This window comes from Otolemur garnettii, unplaced genomic scaffold (genome assembly GCF_000181295.1).
Source record: "Otolemur garnettii isolate 467f Iridium unplaced genomic scaffold, OtoGar3 scaffold00012, whole genome shotgun sequence".
Lineage (NCBI taxonomy): Eukaryota > Metazoa > Chordata > Mammalia > Primates > Galagidae > Otolemur > Otolemur garnettii.
Genome location: NW_003852407.1, coordinates 15803295 through 15811938, shown reverse-complemented (window position 1 = coordinate 15811938; position 8644 = coordinate 15803295).

The window sequence follows — 8644 nt, the reverse complement described above, 5'->3', positions numbered from 1 at the left end:
CTGGCTATTTTTAGAGATGGAGTCTCACTCTTGCTCAGGCTGGTCTTGAACTGTTTGCTCAGGCAATCCATCTGCCTCGGCCTCCCAGAGTGCTAGGATTACAAGTGTGAGCCACCACACCTGGCTGAGTTCTGTGAGTTTTAACACACATATAGATTTGTGTAACCAGCATCAAAATTAGGATACAGAATGGTTCCATTACTCTAACCCCAAAACTCCTCATGCTACCTACCACGTTATTATAGTCACACCCTCCCCAACATTACCCTGGGAAATCAATGATCCATTCTTCCTATCGTGTTATCTTTTCCAGGATATCATATAAATGGAAACATTCAACATGTAACCTTTTGAGTCTGCCTTCTTTCACTTAACAAAATACCTTTGATATTCTTGGAAGTTGTTGCCTGTATCAATAGTTCACTTCTTTAAATAATGAGCAGTATTGATCACACAGATACACCATAGTGTTGTTTACCCAATCAACTGTTAAAATATATTTGGGTCATTTCCAGCTTGTAATAGAACTCCTATACTAGTTTTGTATAAATGTTTCAGGAGTGTCCAGGCTTTTTTCTTCTTTCCCATACATTGAAAGAGTAAAAATTGTCATCGGCCACACATTAACTACACAAACACTAATGAAAGCTGATGAGCAATAAAAGGTGTGTGCATACCTTTCATGACATGCGACACCGTAGATAAGCAAAATAGTTCTCAAATAATCAGCATGCAGCTGCCAATGCAGATGAGTTTTAATTATTATAGGGTAAATACATAGGAGAGTATTTACTGAGACCCAAGTGTGGTGGCTCAAGCCTGTCATCCTAACACTTTGGGAAGCTGAGGTGGGAGGACTCTTTGAGGCCAGGAGTTCCAGACTAGCCTAAGCAAGAGTGAGATCCCGTCTATACAGAAAATAGAAAAATTAGGCAGGGGTGGTGGTGCATGCCTGCTGTCCCAAATACTCAGGAGGCCAACATAGGCAGATTACTAGAGCCTGGGAGTTTGAGGTTGTAGTAAGCTAAAATGATGCCACTGCACTCCAGCTTGGGTGACAAAGTGAGACCCTATCTCAAACAAACAGAAAACTCAAAGCAAAGCAAAACAAAACCCAAATAAAAAGCACACAGCATCTAATACTTTTTTTTCTTTTTTTTTTTAAGAGACAGAGTCTCACTTTATCGCCCTTGGTAGAGTGCCATGGCGTCACAGCTCCCAGCAACTTCCAACTCCTGGGTTTAGGCGATTCTCTTGCCTCAGCCTCCGGAGTAGCTGGGACCACAGGTGCCTGCCACAATGCCCCGCTATTTTTTTGTTGCAGTTTGGCCAGGGCCAGGTTCAAACCCACCACCCTCAGTATATGGGACTGGCTCCCTACTCACTGAGCCACAGGTGTCACCAGCATATAATACTTTCCTTTTTTTTTGGCAGTTTTTGGCTGGGCTGGGTTTGAACGCACTACCTCCGGTATATGGGGCCAGTACCCTACTCCTTTGAGCCACAGGTGCCACCCAATACTTTCAATCCACAAAGATACATGTAAAAAAAAACCCAAAGAAATTACCAAATTGGTTTCCACAGGGGCTGTACCATTTCGCAAGCCCACCCGCAATATGTGAGAGTTCATTTGCTCTATATCTTTGCCAGAAATCAATGCTGTCAGAATTTATTTCTTTTTATTGGCCAGAGGTGGAAGTTCACGCCTGTAATCCTAGCACTCTGGGAAGCCGAGTTTCTTGGTTGCCTGAGCTCAGGAGTTCAAGAGCACCCTATATCTACTAAAAATAGAAAAATTAGCTGGGTGTTGTGGCAGGCACCTATAGTCCCAAGTACTATGGAAGCTGAGCCAAGAGGATTGCTTGAGCCCAGTGAGCTATGATGCTATGGCACTCTACCCACGGTGACAGAGTGAGACTCTGTCTCAAAAAAAAAAAAAAGTAGGGTTGGCTCCCATAGCTCAGTGGCACATACACTGGAAGGTGGTAGGTTTGAATCCAGCCCAACCTGCCAAACAACAGTGACAACTACAACCAAAAAATAGCCGGGTGCCTGTAGTTCCAGCTACTCTGGAGGCTGAGGCAAGAGAATCGCTTAAGCCCAAGAGTTGGAGGTTGCTGTGAGCTGTGAAGTCACAGCCCTCTACTGAGGGTGACATAGTGAGACTCTGTCTCAGAAAAAAAAAAAAAGTAAAATTTTTCAGAATTTTTTATTTTAGCCATTCTAGGAGGTTAAGTAGTCATCTCTCAGTCATGTCGGTTCCATTTGCATTTCCTTAACGATCAATGATAGTGAATATCTTTTCATGTGTCATCATATCTATATTCCCTTTAGTGATATATCTTTCAAGTCCTTTGCTCATTTTAAAGAACTAGGTCATTTTTTTTCTCCCTGGTGTATTATGAGACTTTTTTATATATATTCTGGATCTAAGTTCTTTGCTGGAAATGTGATTCACGTATATTTTTCTACCAGTTTGTAGCTTCTCTTTTGTATTGTCATAGAACAATTTTCAATTTGATGAGTCAAATTATCAATTTATTCTCCTATGGATTGTAATTTTGGTTTCATGTTTTACCTAACCCTGGTCAGGAAGATTTTCTCCTCTGTTTTCTTCTTTTCTTTTGTTTTGAGACAGAGCCTCAAGCTGTTGCCCTGGGTAGAGTGCTGTTGCGTCACAGCTCACAGCAACCTTCAACTCCTGGGCTCAAGCAATTCTCTTGCCTCAGCCTCCCAAGTAGCTGGGACTACAGGCGCCCACCACAATGCCTGGCTATTTTTTTTTTTTTTTGTAGTTTTTGGCCGGGCCGGGTTTGAACCCACCACCTCCGTTATATGGGGCCAGCACCCTACTCCTTTGAAACACAGGTGCTGCCCAAGCCTGACTATTTTTTGGTTGCAGCCATCATTGTTGTTTGGCAGGCCCAGGCTGAATTTGAACCTGCCAGCTCAGATGTATATAGCTGGTGCCTTAGCCACTTGAGCCAGTGTCCTGTGTTTTCTTCTTAAAGTTTTATAGTTTTATATTTATTTCTATGATCTATTTTGGATAATTTGGATAATTTTTTGTATAAGTATGAAGTTTTGGTATATGTCCTATTGGTTTTTTTTGCCCATAATGTTCAATTGTTCCAATAAGATTTTTTTTTTTCTGAGACAGAGTCTCACTTTGTCACCCTTGGTACAGTGCCGTGGCATCATAGCTCACAGCAACCTCAAACTCTTGGACTCAAAATATTCTCTTGCCTCAGTCTCCCAAGTAGCTGGGACTACAGGCGCCCACCACAACACCCAGCTATCTTTTGGTTGCAGCCGTTGTTGTTTGGCAGGCCCAGGCTGGGTTCAAACCCGCCAGCTCAGGTGTATGTGGCTGTTACCTTAGCTGCTTGAACCGCAGGCGCCGAGCCTAGATTGTTTTCTCACTCTTGTCAAAAATAAGTTGGCAATATTTGTGTAAGTTTATTTCTAGACTCTCTATTCCATTGATCTATGTGTTTTTCTTGGGACAGAGTCTCACTTTCTTGCCCCAGCAGAGTGACAAGGCATCATAGTTCACAGCAAGCTCAAACTCCTGGGCTCAAGAGATCCTCTTGTCAAAGCCTCCTGTGTAGCTGGGATGTCAGGCGCCCACCACAACGACCGTCTATTTTTAGAAACAGGGTCTCACTCACTCCTGCTCAGGCAGGTCTTGAACTCCTGAACTCAGGCCATCCACCTCCCAGAGAGCTAGGATTACAGGCATGAGCCACGGCGCCTGGCTGATCTATGTGTTTATCCCTTGGCCAGTATAACAGAATCATGATTATAGATTACAGGGTGCGGTAGCTAAGTCTTTAGAGCACTGGCTGTGCAGACCAGGGGCAGAGAATTGGAAACTCATCTGGGCTTGATTAAGAACAACACAATAGAATAGGTTTAGGGCCAGGCGTGGTGTCTCACGCCTGTAATCTTAGCACTCTAGGAGGCCAAGGTAGGTGGATCACCTGAGTTCACAGGTTTGAAACCAACCTGAGCCAGAGTCTGACCCTATCTCTAAAAATAGCTAGCTGTTGTGGTAGTCCCAGCTACTGGGGAGGCTGAGGCAAGAGAATCCCTTGAGCCCAAGAGTTTGAGGTTGCTGTGAGTTATGACGCCAGGGCTTAAGTTGCCATTTTGGGGTCGCTATTGTAAAAAAAAAATTTAATTTTAAATTTCATTGTCAGTAAATAGAAATATGATTGACATTTGTGTGTCGACATTGTATTTGCTACAATGTTAAACTCACTTTTGAGGTCTGGGAGGGCTTTTTTGGTAGACTCCTTGAGATTTTTTTCTGTGTCAACAATCATTTTACTTATACCTTTCCAATCTACATGGATTTTTCTTACTTTTTCTTACTTTATTTTAGGATTTCTAGTACAATGTTTAAACCAAGTGGTCAAAGTAAACATCCTTATTTTTTATCTAATTTTCAGAGAAAAGCATTTGTTTTTCATCAATAATAGGATGCTAGCTATAGTTTACTGAGTTTTTTTACTTTAATCATTAAGTTAACTTTTATTAAATGTTTTTTCCTTTATTAATTGATATGACCATGGACTTTTTCTTGGTCTATAGATTTCTTTTGTTGTATTCTGTCCTTTTTTTTGCAGTTTTTGGCCAGGGCCAGGTTTGAACCCATCACCTCCAGTATATGGGGCCAGTGCCCTACTCCTTTGAGCCACAGGCGCTGCCCTCTCTGTCTTGTTTTGACATCAGGGTAACATCCTCATAAATGCATCGGGAAGGGTTTCCTTCTCTTATGTTTTCTAAAGGAGGTCACACACTACTAGTATTCTTATTTGTATAAATTTATGGCTACAAGTGAAATTTTGTAATAGATTATGTTGAAGATGTATAAGTAAATAATGCATGGATTATCTATGAATGCATTGATAATGATGAAGTCAGGGCTTTTGGGGGAGCCATCACCTGAATAACGTACATTGATCTGTTAAGCAATTTCTTTTTGGAGACCAAGTCTCACTTTGTTGCCTTGGGTAGAGTGCTGTAGCCTCCCAAGTAGCTGGGACTACAGGCATGCACCACCATGCCCAGCTAGTTTTTTCTATTTTTAGTAACCCCTTAACTTTCCAAGTCTCCACTTGGAAAGTGGATCTTTCCACTTCCACATTCCACTCTCAAGATCCATGTGTACACATTATTTAGCTCCCATTTATGAGTGGGAACATGGCGATATTTGTCTTGGTATTATAATTACTTTTATATTTGGCAGAATTTACCCATGAAACCATTTCACCCTTGGCGGCGCCCATAGCTCAGTGGGTAGGGTGCCAGCCACATACAACAAGGTGGGTCAAACCTGGCCTGGGTCAGCTAAAACAACAATGACAACTGCAACAAAAAAATAGCTGAGTGTTGTGGCGGGCACCAATAGTCCCAGATATTTGGGAGGCTAAGGCAAGAGAATCACTTAAGTCCCAGAGTTTAAGGTTGCTGTGAGCTGTGACGTCATGGCACTCTACCCAGGGCAACAGCTTGAGACTCTTGTCTCAGAAAAAAAAAAAAGAAACTATCTCAGCCTGGAATTTCCTCTTCTGAAGATTTTAGCTATAAATTAAACTGCTTTAATAGTTACAGTACCATTTAGGTTGCTTATTTATTTAGGTGAGTCTTGGTAATTTGTAGATTTTGAGGAATTGGTCCTTTTGCCAAATTTATGTTAGTATTCAAGTATTCCCTTTTCCTTTGTTTTCCTCCTCAGAGACAGTCTTTCTATTGTTGCCCAGGGTGGTCTTGAACTCCTGGAATCAAGCAATCCTCCTGCCTCAGCCTGATGAGTAGCTAGGACCCTTATTCTTTTATTTTGAACTGAACAAAAATGAATATTTGTAGGATGCAATTAAAGCAGTATTTAGAGAAATGTGTAGCATTAGATGCTTATATAAGGAAGAAAGATTTCAAATCAATAATTTAAGCTTCCACTGTAATAAAGGAGAAAATGAAGAACAAAACAAACTCAAAGAAGGAAATAATAAAGTGCAGAAATAAATAAAATTGAAAAGAGATAATAGAGAAAATGAAACCAAAAGCTTATTTTTTGAATAAAACTACTGAGATTAGTAAACCTATAGTTGGACTGATAAAGAGAAAAGACACATTACCAATAGTATAAATGACATCACTACAGAATCCACTGCTGCTAAGAGAACAACTGAATATGATGAACAACTCTGTGGCTATAAATTTGGCAACTTAGATGAAATGGACAAATTCCTTAAAGGGCTCCAAGTACCAAAACTCACTCAAGATGAAATAGGTAACCTGAACGCTCCTATATCTACGCAAGAAATCATATTCATGGAAGAAACAAGAGTGTGGTGTGAGCATGGGGAAGCAAAAGAAAACAAGGAAGTATGCAACCATGAAGCGAATGCTTAGTCTCAGGGATCAGAGGCTTAAAGAAAAGGATAGATTGAAACCTAAAAAGAAAGAAAAGAAAGATCCCAGCACATTAAAGGAAACAGAAGCCCCCCAGCACCCTTCATGCTTATTTTTTTTAAAAGGTGTTTATTTATTTATTTATTTATTGGCCATGGCTGGGTTTGAACCCAGCACCTTTGGTATATGGGGCCAGCGCCCTACTCCTTGAGCCACATCCCTTCATGCTTATTCTTCCAATATAAATATACAATTGGGCCAGCCTGACCACATCTTGGTTGATACCAACTTTTCCATTAAAGCCAAACTGGACTTAATTCAGTCAGTGATGGACTGTCTGTGTGCCAAGTGCATTCCTTGTATAACTGATAGTGTAATGGCTAAAATTGAGAAATTGGGGCAGAAGTATCAAGTGACCCTTGGGATTGCCAAGGATCCAGATATGAATGATTACCATGCACACACAAAGGAACCTATGCAGATGACTGCTTAGTACAGAGAGTGACTCAGCACAAGTGTTACATTGTGGCCACAGTTGACCCAGACTTACATGGTGGCCACAGTTGACCCAGACTTACATGGTGGCCACAGTTGACCCAGACCTTAAAGGAAGGATCCAGAAAATCCCTGGCGTTCCTATCATGTATATTTCTAACCACAGATACAATACTGAATGGATGCCAGATGATTATGGAGCCCCTTGGTTCTAATTCTTATAACAGTGTTCCTGTGCCTTTCTTCAACCAACTTTCTCTGTTAACAGTTTGTTAAACATGAAATACCATGAATCATTACTCTGTTCACCAGCTTGCTTTATTATGACCTGGAGGATGTAGGTTAAATACACTCACGTTTGGATGCTATTTTGAAAATGACATTTTATCTCATTGATGGTCAAAGATGCAAAATCTTACAAAGAATGCCTTATGTTTTTTGAGTTCTGTTGCACAATGTGGTAATTATAGTTAATATTAGAGCAATATACATTTCAAAATTGCTTAGAGTAAATTTCAAATGTTCTTAGCACAAAAATGTTAAGTATTTGAGGTGATGGATATATTGACTAGTTTGATTTAATTATTCCACACTGTGTTCATAGATTATAACATCACTGTGTACTCCCTAAGTTTATACAATTATACACTGTTGGCTTACAATAAAAATAAAATTGTTGCGTCTTTTTGTAAAAAAAAAAGAAAGAAAGAAAGAAAGAAATCATATTCATAGATACAAAACTCCAAAGAAAACTCCGCCCAGATTGTTCCAAAGGAGAACACCACGCAATCTCTTCTGGAAAACAGAAGAGGGAAAAACACTTCCATACTCATTTTATGTGGCCAAGGTTATTCTGACACTCAGGCAAAATTTAAAGTAGACTCAGATAAATATGGTTATAAAGCTACAGTAATAAATAAAGTGTAGTACTAGCAGAAAGACAGACACATAGACCAATAGACCAACTGGATAAAAAGGAGAGCCCAGAAATAAACCCTCATATATGTAAGGCTAAAGATTTCCTATAAGAAAAGAATGTCAAAATCATTCAATGGGAAAAGACAGTCTTTTTAAATGGTGCTGCAGGCTGGGCGTGGTGGCTCATGCCTGTAATCCTAGCACTCTGGGAGGCTGAGGCTGGTGGATCTCATAAACTCAGGAATTTGAGACCAGCCTGAGCAAAGCAAGACCTTGTCTCTACTAAAAATAGAAAAACTAGCCAGGTGTTGTAGTGGGCACCTGTTGTCCCAGCTACTCAGGAGGCTGAGACAAGAGGATTGTTTGAGTTGAAGAGTTTGAGGTTGTAGTGAGCTATGATGCCAGGGCATTCTACTCAGGAGGAAAGGGTCAGACTCTGTCTCAAAACTCAAACTATACAAATAATTCTAAGAAGAAAATATAGAGGAAAAGCCTCATGACATTGGATTTGGCAATGATTTCTTAGGTATGACACAAAAGGCATAGGCAACAAAAGAAAAATGTAGACAAACTGGATTTCATGTAATCAAAAATGTTTGTCGGCTCCGCGCCTATAGCTCAAGCGGCTAAGGCACCAGCCACATACACCAGAGCTCACGGGTTTGAATCCAGCCTGGGCCTGCCAAACAATGACAACTATAATCAAAAAATAGGCAGGCATTGTGGCAGGTGCCTGTAGTCCCATCTATTTGGGAGGCTGAGGCAAGAGAATCGGTTAAGCCCAGGAGTTGGAGGTTGCTGTGAGCTGTGA